Source organism: Falco peregrinus, unplaced genomic scaffold (assembly GCF_023634155.1).
Source record: "Falco peregrinus isolate bFalPer1 unplaced genomic scaffold, bFalPer1.pri scaffold_58, whole genome shotgun sequence".
In the NCBI taxonomy this organism is placed as follows: Eukaryota; Metazoa; Chordata; class Aves; order Falconiformes; family Falconidae; genus Falco; species Falco peregrinus.
The window spans coordinates 160,639-185,497 of NW_026599622.1; the positions used below are offsets into that span (position 1 = coordinate 160,639).

The 24,859-nt window shown below is 44.3% G+C and overlaps 1 pseudogene; it reads left to right on the plus strand.

Annotated features, from left to right (window-relative positions):
• LOC129783603 (ankyrin repeat domain-containing protein 26-like) overlaps window positions 1-24,620 on the plus strand; it is a 58,785-nt pseudogene extending 34,165 nt beyond the window's left edge.
• Window positions 24,621-24,859: the final 239 nt, after the last annotated feature.

Below are 24,859 nucleotides of genomic sequence, written 5' to 3' on the forward strand. Positions count from 1 at the left end.
CCCCCAGCCTGCTCGCTGGTGGGGTGGGGTGAGGAGCAGGAAAGGCCTTGGCTCTGTGTGGGCGCTGCTGGGCCGTAACGAACACATCCCCGTGCTACCAACCCTGTTTGCGGCACAACTGTAAAACATGGCCCCGTACCAGCGACTGCGAAGAAAATTAACACTATCCCAGCCACAACCAGCACCCCCCTCAACAGCTAATGACAAAGAGTACAGCAAAATAATGGCTTTGCTTAAAAATAGTAAGTACATATATGTAACAAATTTCAACTGTCATAAGATGCTTGCGTATATGCACAAGGCATTATATAAACATAAGCATCACTTACTAGGGCTCTTAAACTATGCTAAAATTTCATTAGGCAAGTGTTAACCTTGGCCGAAGGCCAAACTCCCCCCCCAGTGCTGCCACTGCCCCTCCTTGACAAAACGGGGCGAAAAAGCTGGTGGGTCAGTGTGAAGGCAGGGCTGTCACTTCCCAGTGACTGTCACTGGCAAAACAGACTCCACCGATTAAAATACATTTGGATAGTGAGAAACAAAGACCCCAAACCTGAGAAGGACACGTCGGCACCCCCCCTGCTCAAGCTCTGCTGCGCTCCTTCCCTGCCACCTCCCCAGGCAGCGCGGGGAGGCTGCGGTCGGCAGTCGGGACGTAGCAGTTTCTCTGCTGCTCCTTCCTCGTCCCTTTTCCCTGCTCCAGTGTGAGTCCTCCCCCAGGCTGCAGTCCTTTGGGGAAAATCTCCTCCAGCCTGGGCCCTCCATGGGTCGCAGGTCCTTCGGGAAGGATCCGCCTGCTCTGGCGCGGGGTCCTCCGCAGCACTGCGCTGTGGGTATCTGCTCCAGCATGGTTCTCTCCGGGGCTGCAGGGGAATCTCTGCTCTGGCACCTGGAGCAGCACCTCTCCCTCCTCCTTCGCTGACCTGGGTGTTCGTTTGCGGGGCTGGTTTTCACATGCTTTTCCCCTTCTCTGCCCGTGTGGTGGTTTCGCCCTTTCCTACATTTGTTTTTCCTGAGGAGCTGCCAGCACGGCTGAGAGGCTCAGCTGTGCCCTGCGGTGGGTCCATCGAAACCGTCCATGTCCAGCACGGGGCGACCCCTGGCTTCTTCTCACAGGGACCTTCCCACTAACCTGCCACCTGCACCTAATACAGCAAAGCATTGAACAGCTTATACATTGGGCAGTATTTGTGCAGCTTTGTGTCTTTTCTGTCTCAAAACAGGTTCTGCTACTTTGTTGAAAATGCAAAACATGCTTCTTGAATATGAACAGAGAATAGAACGTCAGAAAAATCGGTATAAAGCGCTCTCAAGAGAAGTAAGGAAATTGGAAGATGAAAGGGAGGAGTCACAGTTCAGAGCGGAGAAGACTCAAGATTTGAAATCCGTGTTGGCTCACCAAGAAGCGGAATGGAAAAGGGGTATCCAAAGCCTTAAGTATGTAAATTGTGGTCTGATAATGTATTATCTTGTCAGTGGTTTTGTTCCGAAAGACACTGATGGTGCAGGCAACAGGATGAGAAGTTTCCAGTCTTTTGGGTTTGGGTTTTTTGAATCCAGTTTTTGGGCCAGTTATGCTATGAAGTACATAATGTGAGAGGGGAAAAACGTCCGGATACCAGCTCCATGTACAGTCTTCTGGATGTTGTTCTAACTTTGTTTTCTAGCAAGAAAAGAGCAAGAGAGTGTGTACGGGGAAATCAGATTTATAAGAGAGATCTGAGAGATGGTTGGGTGTGGGTTTTTTTTTCGTTTTGTCCTCGCAGCTTCAGTTGGCCTATAATACTAGGATTTCTGGTAACTCCACCCAGTGCAAGTCAAAGCAGAGCTTAGAGCATTTGTTTGCTTACCTGTTTGTTTGTTGGAAAGGTCAAGTTTGGGATTGCCCCTTTCCCCACACTCCTGAGCTAGACCCGGAGGTGTGAGGTTTCTCATCGCTGTTGACATCACGTCCGACAGGGGTGGCCAGCAGGCACCGTAGGCAGTTGAGCAAGGACAACTGCAGAGCCCTGGCCTGGGAGGGGAGATCTCCTCGTGGTGATCCCCGGTGGGATGGCGTGGCTGGGGAGCTGGCCCAGCAGGGCCAGGCGGCCCAGGCAGAGAGCGAGCTCAGCAGGAGCCACCGTGAGCTGGCAGCTGGGGCGGCCCGCAGCGGCCTGGGCTGTCTGGGGGGCAGCAGTGCCAGGGCACTGGGGGCAGGGAGTGCCCACCCCTCCTCAGGGCTTGCTGAGCTGTGTCTGGAGCCCGGGGTCCGGTTTTTGGCCGCCCAGCCCAGGAGATCTTGCCCAGCCCGTGTGAGGTCGGCAGGGAGATGCCGGGCTGGCGCGGGGGCAGGAGCACCAGCCCTGTGAGGGGAGGCTGCGGGAGCTGGGCCTGGGGGAGTTGGGCCTCCCAGCGCGGGGGAGGGGAGTACGAGGAAGACGAGGCCGGTCCCAGCTTGGCCTGGGTTTGACTTCAGCAGGTGTTCAAAATCCTCAAGCATCTGTCAAGTATAAAGAAGTAGTATTTTCATTCTAAGTGAATTCTCCAAGCAGCGTTAAATTTATACTTTAAAAGTTACACTTTTTGCGAAATTACCCTAGAAATTACCTGTAAAGCTTTTTCCTTGCAATATACGCCATTCAAATACAAATGTTTCTGTCAGTCTTTCAAGTAATTTTAGTGGTGGTTGATTCTTGTTTTGCAGAATTTCTAAAGCAGGCTTTCAATTGGCAGTTCTTCCCTTACGCTGACACTTGATTTTTTTTTTTTTTTTTTTCTTGTTGACTGTTGCGAGTATATGGGAAAAAATAGTCAAAATAATGATCAAACACAAAGCTGCTTGCTTGTTTGGGTACCGTGGGCACACCATGGACCGTTTTTTACCATGTCAGTGCTTATTGCTGATTGTTTCAGTTGGTAAAGAAGCTGACCTTCCATAAGGCTTTCCTTGTAAGTCAGCTTCAAAATGAAATTGCTGTAGTTTCTCCCAGAGGTAGATCCGACTGGGGTTTAAAACTGTTTTTAATCGTATTCAGCTTAAACCCCATGCATTTCTGAATCTGGTTTTGAACACTGACATCCTTCTGGAGTAAACGGAAGCTGCTTGTCCTGCCTGTGGTCAGCAGTTGTTTTAGACTTACAGAAGGCTTGCTGAAAAATTGTTGGGTCTGCCATAGGTAAGTGGCGTGCTGATTCACCAGTATTGCTTCTGGTCACTGAATCCGTAATGTGTAGGCACTGCTCAGTATACTAAGAAAATGTATACTAACCATAGTAAAAGTTTGCGATGCTTTGATCTGATGAGACAACAAACTCCTTTTTCAGCAAAATGGCTGTAATATGAAGATGGATTTTTTAAATTTTAGAAGTGTGCACACTGGTGTGTGTTTCCCTATACAAATTTAAAAATAACTGATAAATCACTCAACGTTTTTTTTCTGTATCTTGTACAACTGATACCATGCACAATGGAATGAAGTTAGAATTCTTTAAAAAGTTGAAAAGTACAGTAAAAATACGAACTCTGAAAACGTTTAACATTTTTTCTGGTTTGAGTTGTCTCTGCAAGTTCATCATGTGGAATATCTACTTTTATATCAGTGCTTTTGTTTCTCAAATACTCCGTTAAATCCCAGATCTTCTTTGAAACAAGAAGAAGAAAAGAGGCTCAGAGTAGAAGTGCTGTGTGAGAAAAGGAGAGAAGACCTCCGAAGGAAAGAAGATCAATGTTGTAAAGAGATGGAGGAGAAACAGAAACTTGAGTTACAGTCTAGGAATTTAGAAATGGAGTTAAGAACACTGAGAAAGCTCTTGAAACAGGTCTATTAAATAATGAATTAAACTCTTTGTCTTATTTTCTGCTTCTTTTCAATTGTATTCCAGTATGCCTAGAGAAGGAGGCGCTTTGTTCACGGAAGAGGCGTTGGATAACAGTTGTCAAATTTTGAGAACAGTAGAGTACAGTTGGTTCACAATTGGGTGGTTGTTTTTTTTTTTTTTTTTGCTTTGCAGTTTATTATTCCTTTTTTCCTTTTTCAAAATTTAGGTTTCATTTGTATTTCAGGCAAAGCCTGACCTTTTTTTGAATTACTACAAAACATCCTGTATTTCGCCTTCTTAAATTTTCATAAGAAAATTTAAATTTATTTATTTATAGGTGGATTATCATAACGGTGGGGAATCAAAAATGTTTTCAAGTATGCAAGGGAGAATGGGAAGATGTATTGCTAGCTCTGTTTTTTCTTAAGATGCAAGCAGTTTTATTGTATTACTGTAGGTTGAAGAGGAACGTGATGAAACACAGAGACAGCGCTCTCAGGAAAAGAGGGCCAGAGCCCTTCAAGAAGGAATTTTGAACAACCACCTTGGGAGACAAAAGGAACTAGAAGAAGAGACAAGAAGATCTATAGGAAAAAATTCAGAGGTAAGCAGATTTTTTTTCTAATAAAAACAAACATGGTGAAATGTAATTTAAGTCATAATAAATCTTACATAACTTTTTCTGTTTCCTGATGTTTATTTACTGTTTACCAGTGTAACTTATCTGGGTAAATACCTTTCTTGTTTTCTCTTATGTCTAAAAGTTCTGGAAAGCAGCATCACTCCTGTATGTACCTGAATTACTTGTGCAAGTCGGAAGCTAATAGAAGACACTATTTACACCGTTTCTTAACCTATCTGTTATTTTCCATTTCATAGACATTTTGTCATCGCTTTTTAGGCTTTCTAGCAGTGAAACACCTAGCTACCTATGGCAAGGTTGACCAGGAAGAAAGTTGTTTGACAGTGTTTGTGTTTCCATTGCTTTTATTTTTTAATTAGTTATTCCCTTATTGAACTTACTTCAAGTATGCCTTTCTTTGCCACCTCCACATAACTAAAATTTTATGATCGACTCTCAGCAATGAATTCAACTCTCTGTAAGAGTTAGAGTAACTGGAGGAGAAAAAGCAATCATAAACACTGTATTAAAAAAGATCTTGAAAAGAGTTTACTGAATTTCCTAAAGAATGTGCAGTGCCTTGAAGCCTTTTTGTTCTTGGCTGTGCTGCCCAATAAATGTAGGGTGAATGTGTTTAAGTGGGAAAAAGTTATACATACAATAAAGAGGAAATATACAGGACTATTGCATTCCGGGGGTGATTGAGTCTTATAGCTAACTTCCAGTAATACAAAAGGATAAGTGTTCAGAAGACATTTGAGAAGGAAAATACCCTTTCTGGCCTTGTTTTTACCAGATCTGTAGCACAACTAATTCAACCTTAAAGGCAGTATTATAAAGGCATGCACATACAAGAAAGCGCTGTCATTTTAAAAGCTTTGGTTGCTGGTTTAAGGGGGGAAAAAACCGTAACTGTATATTTGGGATGTTCATTTAGGTTTTAAGGCTATGTTGCACTTCCGTTGGGTACGTACGTTGTACATGTGCATGGGTTCACAGAGTAGCTTATTGCCTGAAACTTCATCTTTGAAGTCATGCTTCGGTACTAGAAATGTTAAAATGCAGTTTATTGCTGCAGGTTTTTTGTAGATTCATTTCCCAATTGGCTCTTTATTCATTTTCCCTGTCATTCAGGAATCCCGCACTGATAGAGAACAGGATCTGTTGTACAAGAATCAGTTACTACAAGATGAGATTGCTATGCTAAGGCTAGAACTCACTCAAGTAAGACTTAGGCACCAGGAGGAACAAGGAAAATATTTAAAGGAAAATGAGACCTTGAAAGAAAAAAATGAAGCTCTCAAAAAGGAACTTAAACTGCACAAGGAAGCATTAAGACAAATGTTTTTTCAGTTCAACGCGGAGCTGGACTTAGTAAAGAGAGAATCTGCAGTGCTGACTTCCAAACTTGAGCAGACAAACAAAAGCAAAGACAGACTAGAGACAGAAATTGAGTCATTGCGTTCCTCCCTGAACGCTGCAGTTCAAGAACTTGAACTTCATTTGTCATCAAAAAGCAATGCTGAACGAAGATTTCCCAGAGAACGTGATGAATGCCTTTGCTTGCAAGTCGAGCTCCATCGTGACCTCTCTGACGTGCAAGAAACCAACAAGAGCTTGTCTCTGCAGCTGTGTAAAGCTAAAAGCAAAGCTAATAGGCTAGAAAATGAGCTTCACCAGTTGAAGCAAATGCTCGGAGAAAAAGCTTTGCTTTTAGAAATGACAAAAAAGAATTAAGTCAAGGCCAGTGTCGGGCAAAGGAATGTGATCAGGCTCGACAACTTGAGAAAGATCCAGTAAGCAAACTTGTAATAAAACAGGAGTCCCTGCAGGAGCGATTGGCCCAGCTCCAGAGTGAAAACCTTTTTACTCCATCAGCAATGGGAAGAGATGCAGAACAAGAGGATCATGAAAGAAAAAATAGCGGATTATGGGCAGGAGCGTTTTAAAGACATTTTCAACAAACTTAGAGCTGATACAGAAAAGCAAGTTTATCTAATAGAAGAGCGAAACAAGGATTTAAATGCCAAGCGTACTGATTTAAGGGAACAAGTCTTTAAATACGAGACTGACGTAGTAGAAAGACAGGTAAAGTATATGCGTAGAAAGAACAATTTAAAGTTTGTCCGTTCTTGAAATTAGTTTGTTCCTCCAATGTATCCGGTGTAAGTTACATGCATGGGACCAAAGAATACTCATTTGTTCTGGTTTGTTATGTTTCCCTCGGAATTGCGGAAAGTTTTGGCAACGGGGATATTAGTCCTCAGATCTAAGCAGAGAACAGAAAAAAGGTATCCAAGTCTAAGCTTTGATCAAGAAAGGTGATTCTTCTCTAGAACTTTTTTCCATCTATTTTCCTTAGTCCATGTTATGCCCTATAGAATAGTCTAAAGTATTTGATGGTTTTGATGTAAGTATTGCACTGATGACATGAATGAGAGTGGTATAAAAGGAGGAACCATCCAATACACGAGGGCTGAGAAATGAAGATACAGAGAAGTGAAGTGGTTGGGGACAGATTTATATGAAGCTTCTATAGAGGGGAAAAAAGAGGTTCTCTGTAAGCTGCTATCAAGATTGAAGAGTATTAGTAATGTCCAGCTGTTGATTTCTGTATGTGTTTTGAGGGTTCTGAGGGGCCTGCCTGTTCCTCAAAGTTCATGTCAGACGGTGACCTTAAGCTTTCTCTTCTGTGATGTGTAGCCACACTCCAGCAGTACTGTCAATCATTGTAAACTGTGACTTGCTTTGTATTCTTACTACCAAAATAATGGGTTCCTTTTGAAGATCATGTGAGAGAGTGTGTGTGTGTATATGTATATAGCTATATATATATATGAGCTATCCAGATTTTTGTAAACCTAATCTATCAGTATTTCTAAAACGAGCTGAGTAAGAAGACTACAAGAGGATGTGATTCAACATACCCTTAAAGTGTATCTCAAAGGAGCTTTCAGATATTTGTATTCATTTAATTGTATTTGTATAGTGAAGAAACAGAAGAAAGAACAATCTAACACAAAGTCCTGCCTTCAGTCACCAGAGTAATATTTGCAGTCAAACTGTGGCTCTTAGATCACAACAGATTTCTTTGGGTTTTGTTAGAAAAAAATACCCGATTGCAGTGTGTTCCTGTGTATTGTTCAAGGAAGAACAATACCTGAGCCTTTTTTATGTGTTAGGAAACAGGAATCCTCATGAACAGCTGCTGATAGTCAAAGGTGCTCAGCTGAGAAAGATGACGAGAGGTCATCATCTGTGCAGATGCCTGCTGGTGGCAGGCAAAATTTCATACTTTTGGGTTCAATCTAGACAGGTCTAACCGTATAACAAAATAAGTTAAAGGCGTATTTCGTGTTCTTAGAACTTTCTTCATGCTAATTTAACTGTTTCGTTAGGGCATGTTTGGACAACTGCAGCAGGAGCTTGCTGATGCACTTAAAAAGCAATCTATGCCAGAAGCTTCACTTGAAGTTACTACGCGCTACCACAGTGACCTGGAGAGAGACAAGCTGCGCTTGCAAAAGGAGTTGGAAAAAACGGTGAAAACTAAGGTAGTTAATGTCTGTAACTATATGAATAAATCTGAGTGTAGCTGTTGAAAGCAGGAGCGAATGTTGTCCTTTTGCACCACCTTTTGCAGTGTTCTTACGAAAACTGAAGTATAGAGGGAACCAGAGGAGCTTTGCAGGAAAGCTGTAGGGTGATTCTGTGTGTGTGTGCATGTCATCTTATCCCCCAAAGTTGTAACCTCATCCTGTCGCTTCTAGAGTATTCCTTCTTCCCACCAGCTCCAGCTGCTGTTCTTGGTTATGGTTCCTAAGGTGTGTTTTACACTCCACGCCAACCTTGGCCATAGGTCTTGGATGGGTGGAGGAGAGCTTAGGCCTGTTTCTGTGTAAGTTACTGCATTCTCCTGCGCTCTTGTCTTTTCCGGCCACCTTACTTTTTCTTCTGCCACTGTTGCTTTCACAGACGCAGAAGCAGAACATGCTGGCTCTGACATCCAAGGACTTGCACAGCACGTGGGAGGAGCACTTGAAGTCAAGATCCCACCTTGAAGAGCGCGTTGCTCAGCTGGACGAGGAGAAGGCTGAACTGTTGCAACAGGTGAGCCCAGAAAATTCTCCAGGCACCGAGCCAATACCCAGGAGAACCACATGCACCTTCTGGTCAGGTTCTTACGTATCATTGTTTTCTGTTATCCCTGCCATTCAGGCTGCGAGTACCTTATCGTTTGGGGGTCATGGAGGAAGCAAATAAAAGCTAGATGGGTATCCTTGTGTAAGTTCTGGAGTGGCTCTGTTGGGAAGAGTTCCCAGTGTGGTTTGCTATCAGTTGAGCACATCGAGCAAGGCCACAGTTCCCAATTCTTCCTTGGATTTTGTGTGGTCATCTTCTGACCCCTTGGTTTCTGGGCAGGTTTAAAATGCTTGATGTTTCCAGTGCGTGTGTGGAGGAGCTGCTGTATGTTTTCAGCGTAGCGGGAGCTTAAAAGCCTTGCCGAAAAACATACTGAAGGAATGCTGGGTAAATGAACGAGTGCTTGGGAAACAAGCAGCGCCTGCCAGTTGCCAAGGGACAGCCTTCCCCTTTTCTCCTTTTCTGTAGAGGGAAAATGGAAGTACAAAGTCAAAACAGCTGCCAGCTCTCCTCTGGTGTGGCTGAGAAAACACCAAGAGGAGGAAAACCAGCATGTGGCTAAGTAAATGGCCACACAGAAGAGGTGGAGGTAATGGCCGAGGGGAATAAAATGTTGAAGAACTCCAAAAGATCAGATTCCTCCACAAGCCCCTGCCTGCTGGTTGCTGGAAGATCCCATGAAAGCTTTGGATGGATCCATGTTCTCCCATGAAGTGCATACCTACGTAATCCCTACTATGAGCAGAGGCACTGCCAAAAGTGTTCTCCAGCATCTTTTCCACCTGTTATGTCTAGAAGAGGATGGCCTTTGCTTCAGCGAGGGCATCTGTTTCTGTAGTTACGTATTGGTCTGTTTGATGTGAAACCTGAAGGGATGGAATATCCTCAGGAATTCCGTCCCGTGGCATTCTGTGGAACGTGGCTAACGGATAGAGACGTCCGGCAGCTTCTCTGTGGAGAGCGCTAGATGCACAGACTGTACGTAGGTAGTTTTCCTGTGCTCTGTGTGTGTGATAAATCTTTCTTTTCTCTTTTGAAAGTGCGAGAGTGAAAGAAAGGAAGTGAAGAAGCTGGTAGAGTTGAAACGCCCAGCTGAACTACGTCTGGCCCAAGAAATGAAAAGAAACCTCGATCTGCAGAAAGACTGTAAGAGGGACGGCTTTTTAGCGTGGTGAAGAGGTATCCCTGCGTAGAAGTCATGTTTTATTAAACTTTAGTGTAAAAATAGGTGTACCTAACTGTGAGCAGATGCCGGCCTCGTGTTAGTTCTTGCAAGGTACTTCTGTACACCAGCCCCTAGTTTTCACTAGCTGCCAAAACAACTGCAGGTGCAGGTTGCCCTGCAGTTCTCCTGGGAAAAAGGGAGTCTTTCATTCCTCTTTTCAGGTGAAATCTGGACTCTCCAAGTGTATGTGGCGCAGGAATACTGGTTTTTCCTGGTAATTCCTGGTGTGTCAAGCACGTTAAAGATGAAGCAAGCTGTGTCTGTGCTGTTTACATGAGAGTATGTGAAAAAGTCCAGTTTTGTTCCTTTGCTTCATTGTTTTCATGACTAGTTTGCTGTGCAGGTTGAAGAGGCTGCTGAGCAGAGCTACGAAGGAACTAAGGGTGTATGAGGAGAGAGGGGGACTGTCCCAGCTTAATTTGCAGGGAGAAGTGAAGAACAGGTATTCTGAAGTGGTCAATGAAATTGGCAGATTAAGAACAAAGGTGAGCTTTGCTTTGTTTGGGTTATTGTGGTGTTTTTTCTTGTGAAACCTTTGTTCTTTCTTTATACTTCTTTTCATATTGTTGACTTTTTTTCTTGGCTGTATTTCTGAAATTATTTGGCTGTTTTTTGATGTTCCTTCTATGGTCACAGTAGTAGGCGACTGTAATACTGATGTAGCTCTTAGGGGTAAAGACGGAAGTGTTACGTACACAGCAGTATCTGCGAGGGCACATCAGGGGTAGGCTGTCCTGCAGAGGAAGGGCAAAGCAAGAGCCACAGCAAGGCTGGCAGGGTCTGTGACCACACAGGCCAGGGATCAGCCCCACAGGCCCTCACCAAGAAGAGCAGAAGAGTTCTGGGGACAGTAAGCAGAGTCCTCCAAGAGTGCAGATCACCAGGCCGGTCCATAGGGATGGGCAGGTCTGCAGTCCTACTGGGCCGTCACGTCCATGGGTGAGGGTCAGGGCTGAGAGCAGTGAAGGCCCAGCACAGGCCTGGCTGCAGCTTGAGGCCGTGGCAGCATCGTCGGGCTCCGACGGATGCATTCCCTCTCGGAAGAGAGGGGAGTAACGCCACCATCACTCGGAACAGCTCTGTGCGGTTGGCCTTGCCCAAGGTCACCCCCTGAAGCCTGTCTCGGGCACGAGTTGAGCAGGAGGCAGGTGGGGGTTTGCTTTTCGGAATGGTGTCTTTGCTTCCCAGGGCACAATGCAGTGTGAGGTGGTGCGGAAGAAACCCTGTAACTTGTTGCTTACTAGTAGCTGACTCAGTCCGTCTTTCCTGGTCTTAGAGACCCACAAATGGTTTTGAGGTTGCTCTGCGGCGAATGAAGAGACGGGACGCAGCTTGATGCAAGCAAATGTCAATTTATTGTACAGAAGCACACGTTTTTATACACTTTCAGAAGCTGCGCGTTTCAAACTAATTGGTTCTTGAAGCTAAGCCTTGCATACTAGGCAATCACTGATTGGTGGTTAACTGCCATCAATTAACAGCAAGGTGTTACCTTTCCTTGGCGCCATCCGTCTCCCACTCCCCTGTGCTCTGCAAACATGCCTCATCATGTTAATTGTTGTCTAGACAAGCTCGAGCACATTCCCCTCAGCTAACTGCCACGCGTGGTCCTAGTTTCCAGCCCGCTCCTGCATTGCTCTGGCCGTTCGGTAGCATGTGACCTTTAGCTGCTTCTCCGCTCATTACTGAGATAGCTGTGTTTCAAAGTTATGCTCCTTTTTAGAAGATATTATTGTAGAACGAGTCAACTGCCTTGACAGTGGCTCATTTTTAGTTCACAGGTTAGCAGCATATTTGTGTTCCTGTTGGAAGAGTTATTTTGAATGACAGGGAATGGAATTACGTTTGGGCAATTTTAAATAAGTGTAAAGTTTCTACGTATTTTAGAGACTTTCAAGTGTTGACTCTGCTGGTTTCCCCCACTTTTTTAAAAATAAAAGATGATGGGATATCATGTTTTATGGTTAATAGGTATAGACGATGGATGTTTCTGGAGGGGGAAAGAAGGGGATAGAGCTGTAGTTGACCATTGGGACCTATGGGAAGTCTGATACTTCCTGGAAATCTTTTGAAAACAAACTGCAGCTTTGACCTAAAGAGACTGTCTTCTGCCACCACTGCTGCAAAAGCGGTGTTCTGAACCGCTACTTCCAGATCGTTTAGCGGAATGGAAGAGAAGGGTACCCGTTTCTTGCCTTGTCAGTTCTGTGACAAAGCTTTGACCGTGTGACAGCATGTGACAATTCCTCTGAAGCGTGACACATGGTTCTTTTTCTGATGAAACCAGAATGTGGCTGTGATGTAACTGGGTATGGGTGTGTTTGATTTCCTATGATCGTATGAACACCTCGCAGAAGAATAGCCCTGGTGCTTTTCAGCATAGCCCTGCGGGTGTCATGCCGCTGGTTTGGTACCTCTCGGTCCGTGACCCACTGCAGAACTGAGGAAGGATGGGAACCTGAGGAATGCTGTCAGAAATTATGTGAAAGCTGTTCTTGTTTTAAAAGAAGAGCCTGGTTTCACTTTTGTGATAAATAGTCTTGATGGCCAACTCCTTTACCAATTTTCACAGATTTGACTAATTTTAGATCCCTCTGAGTTCCCTGGTTTTTCCCCCTTTCCTGTCTACAGGTTGATGAACTTTCCCAGCAGCTGGAGATAGAGCCTAAAAAAGGCATGCAGCTAGAAGCACAAAATCATGATTTGCGAGAGGAGTTGTCCACCATGCGTGGGAACCATGAAAAACTGGAGAAGAGCAAAAGCCAGCTGAAAGAAGAGGTGGCTAATCTCAAACACCATATGGAGACTAACATGGTGGATCGCAGCCAAATAGAACAATCCAAAAGAGAGGTGGAAGAGTGAGCTGAACAAGAAATAAGACAAAAACGGCAAGAAGTCAATCTGATTTTGCAGGTAAGTTCATTTCTTATGTGTGTCTGTTATAGACTTCTGTTTTGGTTGTCATTTTTAGGGGCGGGGGGGTGGTGCCTGATTCCATGTGTTATGCTGTACTTCTGTTTTTCCTGAAGGGCAGTGGGAGAAGGGAATATGGTTGGGCAAGATGCTTTCATGTGCGTGCAGTGTGCCTGCAGGCCCTGAATCAAAAACTTGCCAAGGTAGAATTTCATTTTGCAGTTCTTGGAGGGGTATCACTGTCCACTGGTCTTGTTCTCATTGTTTATCCTTGAATGGGTATTGCAACTTAGAGTTGTCACAGCCAGGCATACACATCTTCCTTAGTCATTGCACAAGGGGCAGCGCTCAGAAAAGAAGTCACCAAAGCTGCAGGGTGGGGGCTGGGGGTGCGGCATCTCCATAATTTCTTTGAGGAATGCTATGCCCTGTCCTACAGAGATTGTGTTCTTCCATCAGTAGCTTTGATGAAGAATAGTGCTAAGATGGGGGTTCTTTCTGAATGAAAAGAATCATTTAGTGTGGTAGTTCCAGGGTTCTGCCCTGGTCGCTGATGGCAGTGAGGAGGCACAGTTGCCTCGCTGAATAGAGCTGGGCCCTTGAAACTGGGTACGTGCAATTGACTGGCGAGGGGAGTTCTCTTTTTCTTTGCGGTGGTTGAAAGTGTGTATCTACTTCAGATGCAGGCAGCCTCCCAGGACAGATTAGAACAAATCAGAGCCAGTCGTCATGCTTTGCTGACAAGCCAGCTAGAACACAGAATTGGAGACCTCGAACGTGAATTGGACAGGATAAAAAATACCCAACGAGACAGTATTTTTCAAAAAGAATCTGTACAGGCAGAAGCGGAAAAGTACAAAGACCTGTATCTGGAGGAAGTTAAAAATGGAAGGTGCCTAGGAAATAAACTGGAAGGGTAAGTCCATGCATTTTTGGCGTGATAATAAGATACTACTTTTTCCTCAAGCAGTTTTCTTCGTTAAATACCTTTTCTACATCTGGTCAGCATTATGCATAAGAGAGCATATTTGTGATGAAAGTACCTTAAGGCTCCCCCCTGTTCATTGGAACTATCTTCGTTTCTCTTCAGTGTTCCAGCAGTAACACCACCGATCATGGGCATTAATAGGATATTTTTGAAGTTGAGTTTGTTTTAACAGGCAGCCTTTTTGCCAGTCTCTAATCTCCGCTTCTTATTCTAAGTACGGCAGAAAAGAGAATGTCATGTCCTTTACTGCTTGAATAAGGATAGGCCCTTCAGAGAACGGCATTTGGTGCTATGAAGAAGAACAACAAAAATCTTTTGGCTTCCATTTTAGCCGCATGTCATAGGTTTCAGCTTGCTTTGGGAAAGGAAGGGAAGCCCAGAGTTCTTACGCCGGTGATGTACCTTTCAGGAAGAGCTATGTAAACACACGGTGTGCACAGACTGCTTTGAGGCCTTAATGCTGAGAAGTCCAAAGAATTGGTTAACTCTTGCTGCTTCCTGCAGGTAGTGTGGCTACCTAGAAATAGGCTCTTCAAAAAACCTCAGATCAAATTATGGACATTTTTTTTGAACTCTCTTAATCCCTTCCACTTTCAGAAGTCAGATAATAGTCAAAGACCTGGAGGGTAACTTTGCGGAAGTGTTATTACCAAAGATAATTCTTTGTATGCTTCTGAATGTTTCAGAGCTAATGAGAGATGAGCAGAAGCCAACGCTAAGCTCCTTCAGGAGTGCCATGGAAGCAAACCTTTAATTGCAAGCAGCGCTGTCAGTGGTCCAGTTCTGTATTCAACTGAACTGGGACATATTAGCAACAATCCGGCACTGAATAGAAGTCTAAATCTAGGAGGAAGCTTCCTAACCCCGACCGGGAATACGTTACCATCAAGAAACAGAGTTGAAGCCTATGTGGCTAAGGTAAGCGTTTTTAAATACTGGTCTCAACTAGTGTTGAAGAGTATCTGTAAGCAAGGTTGTGCTTTTCAGTCTAAAGTTAGAATCCATTTCTAGTTCCAAACCATATGCTCTAATATGCTAAACCAAATTGCTCATCAAACCAGTATACAACTAGGTGGTAGAAATGAAGACTTCTGGTCATTAGGGTTATAAAATTTCCAGAAGCGCTCAAAGACCAAAAAATACTGAGTTCTAAATGATGAACTGCGTAACAGGTTTTTTTTGCAAGTTCTCTTTTGCAAGAGAAACTGTGGTGAAGAATACTGTGGCATAGGAAGCTCCCAAATAAGCTCTTCAGTAAAATTTAATGCGGATGCCCCATCCCTGGCAGTGCTCAAGGCCAGGCTGGGTGGGGCTTGGAGCAACCCGGTCTAGTGGAAGGTGTCCCTGCCCATGGCAGGGGGGCTGGAACTGGATGATCTTTAAGGTCCCTTCCAACCCAAGCCATTCTGTGGATGACCTTTTTTAAAACAGCTATCTTTATGATGAGTGCAAAATCCCATCAGACTTCTTTGTTTGAGACACCTTTTCCCCCTTCACTGATGTTCATGCTAGCAGTTTCTTCACCGGAACTGGTTTTAGTACAATACCAACAAAGGGATGCTTCAAAACTAGGATGGTATGAACAGGGCACGTTACTTCTCACTTGAGTGCGGGACGAATGCTGTGCCTCGGAGGCATTTGATTTTGTGGGTCCTGCTATGTGGTGTTATATGTAACTGCTCCTCAGGAAGTCTACAGAGCTTTCTAATTTGGTAAAAAGCTGCAACCTCTGCAATACCTCTGGTCAAAATATGCCCTGTAATTAGCAGTCAGCATGATAGCACATCCCTCAGAATGGTAAACGTGATATCATGAGACTTGGAAACAGATGTCAGTAGTTGTAATCGGTTTCCCACCTAGCATAGGACTGAGGCATGGGCAAGCTTGCCTGTTCAGTCAGTGTCTGTCCCTCGCACATTCTGTTGTTGAATGGATGTGAGAAGCATTTGGTCACCTTTAGGCCTTACCCTGGTTCAGTGGTCCCACCTACATTGGAAAGAATCCATTTAAAATAACGTGTCTACATACTGCACCTGGTTTAAGAAAAAGAAAAAAACCAAACCAAACAACAAAACAAAAATAGACAAAGCAGTGTGTAGGTAGTGCGTAGCAGCGGCAGTTAAGAGATGAACTTTTCTGTATCGTTGCGAATGTGGTGTTTGTGTCAGAGGGGTGGACATAACACTACCTAAAGAACGTGGGAGGCAATTAGTACTGTACCACCTGCAGGGATTATTCTGCACGCAAGCAGCAGAAAGGAGGCGAAATTCAGGGATCCACTGCAAAACTGAAGTAAGAAGAAAGCCAGGACAAGGGAACAAGAGGGACAGGGAGCAAGTGAGGGCAGGGAAAAAAGAGAGAGAGACGGGAGCGAGATGTTACAAGAAGAAAAAGGCAAAGGAGGAAACCATCCCACTTCTAGGAAAAAAGCTGTCCTAGTTTAAAAGAAAAGGGTTTAACAGTTGTGGTTTCTTTTTTTGAAGAAGAAACAGGAAAAAAAAATAACCTCCCTGTTACTAAATCCAGCTGCACATCTTTTTATGGTATTTCTTCCTGTAATCACCAGTTAGGGAACGACTGAGACTAATTGTAGTGTCACTGCTTGTAGCCTCGAGTCACCTGACGTTCAGTGTATTCAGGGAAGTCTTAAAACCTGATCTTCTCTGGAGTCCTTCAGAAGAAAGGAACTGAGTTCTCAGAGGTGCAGTAGTTGCTAGAGGACTAGGTGAGTATTTCGCTTAGAACTGCGGGCTTAATTGTTCTCAGTCGGGTGCAGTATGTCATGTGCATAACATGCATCTGAGAAAAGAGGATTGAATTGGAACGTAAGACTTTGAAGTCAGGAAGTAACAAAAGGGAAAAACTGCATGTATCCCTCTGCATACAATAATGGGTGGCAAATCTCAATCAGTTTCCAAATGCAAAATCACCAGATGCACAGTCTGTGCTGTCATTTCCGCAGGAGTCCCGTGCCATTCAGGAGGCAAGTTGGAGCATGAGGGAAGAAATCAGAGATTATAGTGTTAGTCTATTTTGAAATGCTTTGCTGGTTGTGCTGCCTGGTATTCTGTCTGTTCACCAGACTCTTTCAAAGCAGAAGAATTTCTCTGACTCTAAGCCTTTTCTTCACTTCACTGTTTACTTCAGTTATGCCTCAGCTTTGTTTTGCCACTAACCTGGTTCCCTTCTACAGAATTTGCCTTGCCTTTAAATTCAGGATGCGCAGTGCTGCCTTGGCTGGAGATGGCAAATGCTTCTGCCACTGAAGCTCTAAATGACAGGGAGTTAAGAAGCTGGAATTGCAGTGTGCCTCAGGCAGTCCTTTTGCACTACTTTTTTTAGTCAAAGCTCTCTGCAGATTTGGTGTTCCTTGTAGTAGCTTCCTCAAGGTGAGAAGGGCTATTGGAAGTAGGGAACATGCCAGCCATTCTGAAGAGGAAGATGTTTGTGTAAATTTCGTTTGTGCACAAGCTTTGAAATAGCTTCAGGGGCAAAGAGGTGAAAATAGTTCACACTGCTCTTATTCAAAATGATGGTAATCATTGGTCCTGCAGCTGTTGGAAAAAACTGGTAAATGATGCTGACAAGAGGAAGGAGTGCTCCACTAGCAAGTGGACACAGTTTCTTCTTTAGACTTAACTAAGGAATTTGTTGTTTAAAGGCTTGAAAGATTGCACCGCTTTCCTAAACATGAGGCATGACTATCAGTGATTACACTTAGAGCCGTACATGTTGAAGATGGTAGTATCACATGTTCAGTAAAAAATGAGCGTGTTATTCTTAAAAGAGCATAAAGAAATGTGTTCCATTCCAGTATAGCCCCTTCCCCTTTATCAAATATATACGCTACAGAAATGAATAACCTTGAAGTGCAAAAGGATCTTTAAAAATAGAAAAAAGTTCATATTGGCACAAGCTTATTAACCAGTAGAATCCCAATCCCATGCAAATGTCTTCGGGGGTTTTTGGTGGTTTTTATTTGTATTAGAGCTTCAGTAATGTGGAATAAATTACAAGTACTTGACAAATTCTGTGCATGTCATTAGACAGTGACTGTAGCAACTAGCAATTCAGCATTTCAGACCTGCTCCCTTAGTCCGTAGACTAAGGCAAGGAATGTCTCCTGCAAGTGCTGCAAGGAGGTTTTGGGACTGGAGTCCTGCTGTTAGGTTTAACAAATGTCAAGCTTAAATCCTAACAGCTGTGCCAAAGGCTGGTGAAAATGAACGTGCGTGTCTTGACAGACAAGAACAGTGAACTCTGCAACCAGGGTGAATCAGTGGGTAAATGAAACCAGTTTAATGTGGGAAGGGAAATGTCTGCTTCCTCTTCATCTTTCAATTTCTGTTCCATTTCTGATTTGGCTTTCTGCACTCTTGTAGCAGTCTTTGTTGTTAGCTTTTTTACTTGCTTCATTTACATGTAGGCCACGTTCTTGTTTCTCACTGAAGACCTGTGAACATAAGGCCATTTTTCTTTCTTCTTCAGCTCCTTCATCAAAAATCTGTCCCTCTCTCTTCTCTGCAGCCAGATACATGGCAAGGTTTGCAGCCAGCATTGTTTAATGTTGGGATGGTATTTTATACTGGAAGTGTTGTCTGTTTATGCTGTTAGGTTTTGATTTAAAACTTACTGATGTATTCACATTTTCCTAACACTGCGCATATTTTGAACTTTAGTTTGTCCAAGTGAAAGAATGACTGCTGCAGGGGACTTCTCTGCTTTATGTATTTGTAGTGCAAGGGCTTCGGTGGTAGTTAACCGTCTGTGAGGTGTAGTGCAAGGGCTTCGGTGGTAGTTAACCGTCTGTGAGGTGTAGTGCAAGGGCTTCGGTGGTAGTTAACCGTCTGTGAGGTGTAGTGCAAGGGCTTCGGTGGTAGTTAACCGTCTGTGAGGTGTAGTGCAAGGGCTTCGGTGGTAGTTAACCGTCTGTGAGGTGTAGTGCAAGGGCTTCGGTGGTAGTTAACCATCTGTGAGGTGTAGTGCAAGGGCTTCGGTGGTAGTTAACCGTCTGTGAGGTGTAGTGCAAGGGCTTCGGTGGTAGTTAACCGTCTGTGAGGTGTAGTGCAAGGGCTTCGGTGGTAGTTAACCGTCTGTGAGGTGTAGTGCAAGGGCTTCGGTGGTAGTTAACCGTCTGTGAGATGATAGTCTATGGATTTAATCTGTTATAATGGAACTTTGAGCTCTAGGAGTAGGCTGGTTTACCCTCCTTGCCACTTCTGATATACAAAAAGTTCTTGGTGGTCGCAGCAGTTGTGTCTAGGAACTCAACTTCAGAACAGTACTGGTACTCCAGACTCGGAGCATCATTTCACGGAGTCTTACAGGATCCAGCTTACTCTGTGCTAAAGCAGCCTGTGTGGATAAGTAGTAAGTCAACACCACTTTCTGAAAAAGAACTGTTGAGAAGGTGCCTGCTGCAAATGAACACCTGGTGTGTTACCGCCTGAAGAGGTGTGCAGTGAGGTGAGAAGTACCTGCTCAGGAGGTTTGGGACACTCAGCTGTGATGCCTTTCCCAGGGGTTTGGGGGGAAGGAGAAAAGTGGAGGCAAGTTAAGGTCCTCGGAGGTGTATTTTGCCTGGCTCTTCATTCATTCCCTTTTCAGAAATCAGTGTGTTGGCTTTATTTCCACCTATTTCTCTTCCCTCAGACATGGATGAGAATCACAAAGACGTTGATGGAATGAATAAGAGGAAAACAAGACCTTTTTCTTCTCTTGATTGATTTGTACATGTTGCGGAGGGTCCTGTGGACCTTCTAGTCATTGTGAAGACTCAGGAAACCAGGGAAAGTGGTTTCTTCTAACACCACTAAGTACTACGACTTTGCTTGGGCTTGGTCCTGGGTTTGGGCCGTATTTTGGTCTAGGCATTAGTTTTCCGGCTTTTCTCTGTTACCTGTGTCTCGTCTCAGGAGTTAGGGGGTCCTTTCTCCCCGGAATTTTGCTTCTGCTTGTACCTGCTTGAAAACAATTAGAGATTTGGGGGGTCCTTTTCCATTGTTCATGCAGCTCTGTTGGCACAGAGTATTTCAATGAAGTATCACGGAGGGGTGCTTCTCCTGCAGGATCCGGTGAATTTGGTCCCAGCTTTCCCTGTGTTCCTGGAGAGAGAGCCCTTCCCTCCGCTTCGCTGGTTTACAGCCCCGCTCCTCTGACCCTTGCAGTTACTGCCTGTTACTGCTGCTCTTGTGAGGGTAAGCAGAGTGGTTTCCTTCCTGAGGCTCTTGCTCTCTCTGTCCTGTCGAGTACCCTGTGCAGTGTTTCCGTTCTTGTTGTTGTTGTTATGCTGCTAGGTGGGTCTGCTCATTTCATGAAATAAATGCTCCTTCCCCCAGGAATTCAGTACTAAAATCAAGAGAGTCACAGAAGGAGTGAGGGTGGAAAGGGGCCTCTAGAGATGATCTAGTCCGACCTCACCCCTGCTCAAAGCAGGGTCAGCCGTAGCAGGTTTCTCACTGTTCTGTCCAGCCAGGTGTTGTACATCTCCAAGGATGGACCCTCCACAACCTTTTCTGAGCAACTTGTTCCAGTGGCTGTCCATGCTTACAATTTTTTAAAAAATAATAATTATAAAAATCCTTGTGTTAAAATTTCCTCTATCTGGATTTGTGCCTATTCCTCTTGTTCTTTTGCTTGGCACCGCTGAGAAGAGTCTGGCTCCATCTTCTGTACTCCCCCCACCAGGTACTTAGACGCATAGATAAGGTCCCCCTGAGCTTTCCTGTTCTCCAGCAAAGAAACAGTTGCAGCTCTCAGCCTCTGCATATAGCTCACAAGGTCCAAGCCCTGCAGCATCTTCATGGCCGTCGTAGCCCTGGAAGCTGTATGATACGTGTTTGGAAATTCACTTCTGTGTGTCACAAATTTGATGGAAAAAATGTAGGAGTAGCAAGTACCATCAAACGTAAACAACAGCATATAGCGCTTGGACTGTGACTCTTAAATTAGGAGATGTGATTCCTTCTTGTGAAGGCTTCTGAAGGCAGAATCATAAGTGAGAATAACTTAATTGGTAACAATACCCACTTTCTAGGGGAGAAGAGGCGTAAGTGCTCCTTTGCAGTGATCCAGGCTGATTCCAGCTACATAATAAACCCCACAGCACTCGCTGCGTAGAAGCTGTAGCTGCGGTTGTTTTTCTTAGTACACAGTTTGCAAGAAAAAATTGTGTGTGCTTTTATATTTTTATAAATGTGTGTCGTGGTATTTGCAATAACAATAAAGAAGTTTTGGCGTCATCTGTAGGAGCTCTTTCAATTTCCCATCTTAAGGTGGAGAAAAGAAGAATATTGGCACACGCTTTTTTCTGTACAAATGGTGTATGTCAATCCTGCAGCAGCTGCTGGTGCAGCTCTTCTCTCTGTGAAGTTGCAGAAGCCAGCCTCAACTGGCTGATTTGTCCCTGTGGGTGGCATTTGTACATATCTCGGCGTGTAGCTGGCATCCTGTTTGTGTGTTTGATGATAAACTTCAGCCGTACCTTCACTGCTATAACTGCGCTAGGCTTTCTTGCTTTCTTCCTGTGTATTTTGTTAAATGCCCAGTAATAATCCAGCTGGCGAGTTACAAATTGTTTTGTTAACGTTGCTGAGCAATGAGGCAGCTGCAGCCCGACTGACCAAAAGTTTCTCTTCAAGAAAAATCAAACCCCAAACCAAGGTGTGTCTACTTGGAATTATATTTTTAGGTTTTCTCTCGTTATGTGTGGATTTTAAGAATGTTTTAGAAGTTTAATATTAGAAAAATGTAACTGTTAAAATATTAACTATATTTTCTGTATAATTCTAGGTACGGCAGGAACTAGATGAAAGAATCGCTAAAGAACTTAAACAAGGTAATGTGTCACTGTTAGGGGCATTTTTAAGGAAAAAGAGGAGTGTTCCTAACTCCTGAATGTAATGGCTTGAAAGCTGTCAAGTTCCTGTGCTAAGCACAGGGAGGTTTTTCTGCTAGCTTTCCAGTTTAGACTTGAATGTGAAAATTTCCTGCTTACCAAAAGATTGTGTAGAATGTTATGCAGTTGCCTGAAAAAGACAAGTGCAGAGAAAACTAACCCGCTTCCTCTACACGGGTGCACTTGGCTTAAGCTGAAGTCACGTTTTTCTAGAGTGAATCCTTGAGCACAAACATCAAACGTAAAAGAAGCCCTGAGAGAAGACGTTTATAGACTTCAGCCATCACTGCTTCTTCCATGTGCGTCGGTTGCATTCCGCACTACATCATACCGCGCCCATTCTCTGCTGTTGGGTCTGGATTTTTGCTGTTTCTTGTCCATTGCTTGTATTTGTAGCTTATATGTTGCAGTCTTTTTTGAATAAGCAAGAAAAATATAATCAGTGATGAAAGATACCCTTTCTTTGGGAAAAGATCATTTAGTAGCACTTAGGCAAACATCAGATGAGTTGAATGCTTTTAACACATAGCATGAAACATGCTCTATAATATGAGGCCAGGTGTCGAAAGAGGAATTCCACCTGTTTCAGGGTAGTCGTTCCTCCAGAGTCACTGCTTTGCTTTGCAGTGACTGGTGCTATTTCAAAGCAGGTAGCCCCTGCGAGAATTTCCTTCTGTTCCTGCATGCTTTTGGTAATACAGAGAGTGTTCAGCTGTAGCTTCACAGCTCGTTCCATGTGTCCGAATGGACACAAAGCCGTTGCATTTCATCCGTGTGCATTTTGAACCTGACTGTGCATCTGCTAGGTGTCATAGAGTGCGTTTGGTTTCAGGACCTTGTCGGAAAAATGTGGCTGGAGAAGAACAGGAAAGGTGGGCTTGCTTTCCTTGAGTATGTGTTTTTGTGGAGGAAAGAGGGTTTTGCCAGGGTGAGTTACAAAGACGCCCCTCAAAGAAAGTGCCAGGCTAGGAGACTTGTCCTGGCCTGACTGCATTGCAAAGGTGTTTGCGTTTTCACCGGCGGATTCTTTTTAAGTTTGTCACAGAGAAGGCAGAAGCTGGTTTTTAGGAGCAGAGTTCCAATAAATCACTGCTTTGAACATTCAAGGAAAACAGATACTGGAGGTTCGAGAGGTCTGCAGGGGGGCTCAGTTTAGCACTGGTGCAAGCAGGAGTCATTTGTGGGTTCCCTGAAGATGTTCAGTGTGTAGCCTATAGAATTTCTGTCACTGGCTTTAGAAATACTGTTGGCTGGTAGGCAAATGTGGAAAAAGATTGTTTCTTCCTTTGTGCCTAGCCCTTTGATTGTTATGTCCCCTTGGAAGTTTTTAAATCTCTTTCTGGACTGTAGTCTCTCCAGTTATCCATGATGTTTTCATAGTGACTGATTTGGCCCTGTCTAGGGTAAAAGCAACACCGGAATGTTGTTTCTCTTCTCCCTAGCCACTGCTGAACTTGAAGCTGGATCTGCTGGAGCTTCTCCCATGGTATCTTCTGACGGATCTTCAGAAAGTATCCACGTTGACAGGATCCCCTTTGCAGGGCAGTACAGGAGCACCGCGATGTTTTAACCAAAAATTACCTGATTTGAACAAAATGCTGGGAAAAAAGCTCCGGAAAGGATTTTGTTTACATAGTGCGTCTATAGTTTCTCATCCCACAGTTCAGATGGGGAAAATGTGTTTATTGCAGTCCGAATGTGAATTCTAAGTCTATTAAATGGATGTCAAGCACATTGCACTTGCCTGTTGGTTTATTGATGCATAGGTGTTTTATTTTGCACTCGCCACGAGAAGCACACCTATTTTTGTCGGACTAGCAGAATGACTCACCTTGATTCTTGAGCGTGACAGAATTGTCAAAATGTTTCTTGTTAACGTAGAAGCATTATTTTTTCTCCACTGATGTTCTGTGTTTTAACAAAAGCATTCCCTTTGTTCTGCTTAATCCTTTCACCCTATGTGTTTTTAATGTTTCCAGTGTTACTTTAATGCTTAGGACATCATTTGATGTGATTTGAGCCTGCTGCTTCAGTCCAGATGCCGTGACTGCTTCTGCCGATAAAGTGAAATCTTTACCAGTGGTCATGCTGGAGGACGGGGCACTTCACGTTGCTGTCACCTTATGCGCCTTAGGTTTAACATTACTGTGAGTGTGTAGCAGTGCAGAGAGAGCTATGTGGTGGGTTTGGTATGTTTGTTTTGGATCACAGGACCACGGAACGGGTGAGGTTGGAAGGGACCTCTGGAGGTCATCCGTTCTAGCTCCCCTGCTCAGGGAAGGCCGCCCAGAGCTGGTTGCCCAGGACCATGCTGGCTTTTGAGTATCTCCCAGGATGGAGCCTCCATGGGCAGCCTGTGCCAGTGCCCAGTCACCCTGATCGGAAAGAGGCATTTCCTGACGTTCAGCCCCAGCCCTCTGTGTTTCCGTTTGTGCCCGTGGCCCCTCACGGTATTCATCTTGGGGTTTGTGTTAAAGGCCGCTGCAGCTGTAGACGTTCCCAGTTACTACATCGGCAGCTGCGCTGTACCTGAAACACTTCATGTGCGGGAAAAATGAATGTTAAAATACTAACTTCCAGTCTCCTCAGTACTTTCCAAACCTTGTATGATAGGGCAGCCAATCTTTTTGTTGCTGCTAGCAGCTGACGATACGGTGGCGGTAGCCCAGATGGTAGCCAGTGTTCTGGGACATTTGTGTCAATAAAAGAAGCAGGTTTACTTATTTCAGGGAGTTACCTGTTACTGAAGATCTGCGTTGTCATTTCCTGTGCACAGAAGTCAGTAGTGATCAGAAGATGACAGAACAAAGTCCCAGTTCTGGGAAAGGAAGAATGGTTGTCCCGAGATCAATTAAGACTGGAAAAATCTGGGGGTTTTACCCACTAATTCAAGGACCTGAGTTAACAGGCAGTGAGGAAAGCAATGAATGTTGCTGTGACGCTGTTCCTCTTTATATGAATACATATTTGTGAAGTTAATATACTGTATTTAATTCCAGGTATTCTGTTTCAGCTTGAAATTTAATAAACTTTGTCGTCTAATATATGTCTTTGTTTTATCGTTCCCCTTCTTGACATCGCTTTCTACCCCTTTCCCTAACCGTACAGCTCTCCAGAGCGCTCTGCTCCTTTCAGCTCTGTTCGCCGCTGCACCTTCAGCCTGTCCTGGAGGCCAGGCAAAAGGCCAGCATGTGTGTATGTCCTTTTCCACAACTGTGTTAAGGCCACAGGCTGGTGTTGGGGTACTCGTGATCAGTTCCCAGACTTTCC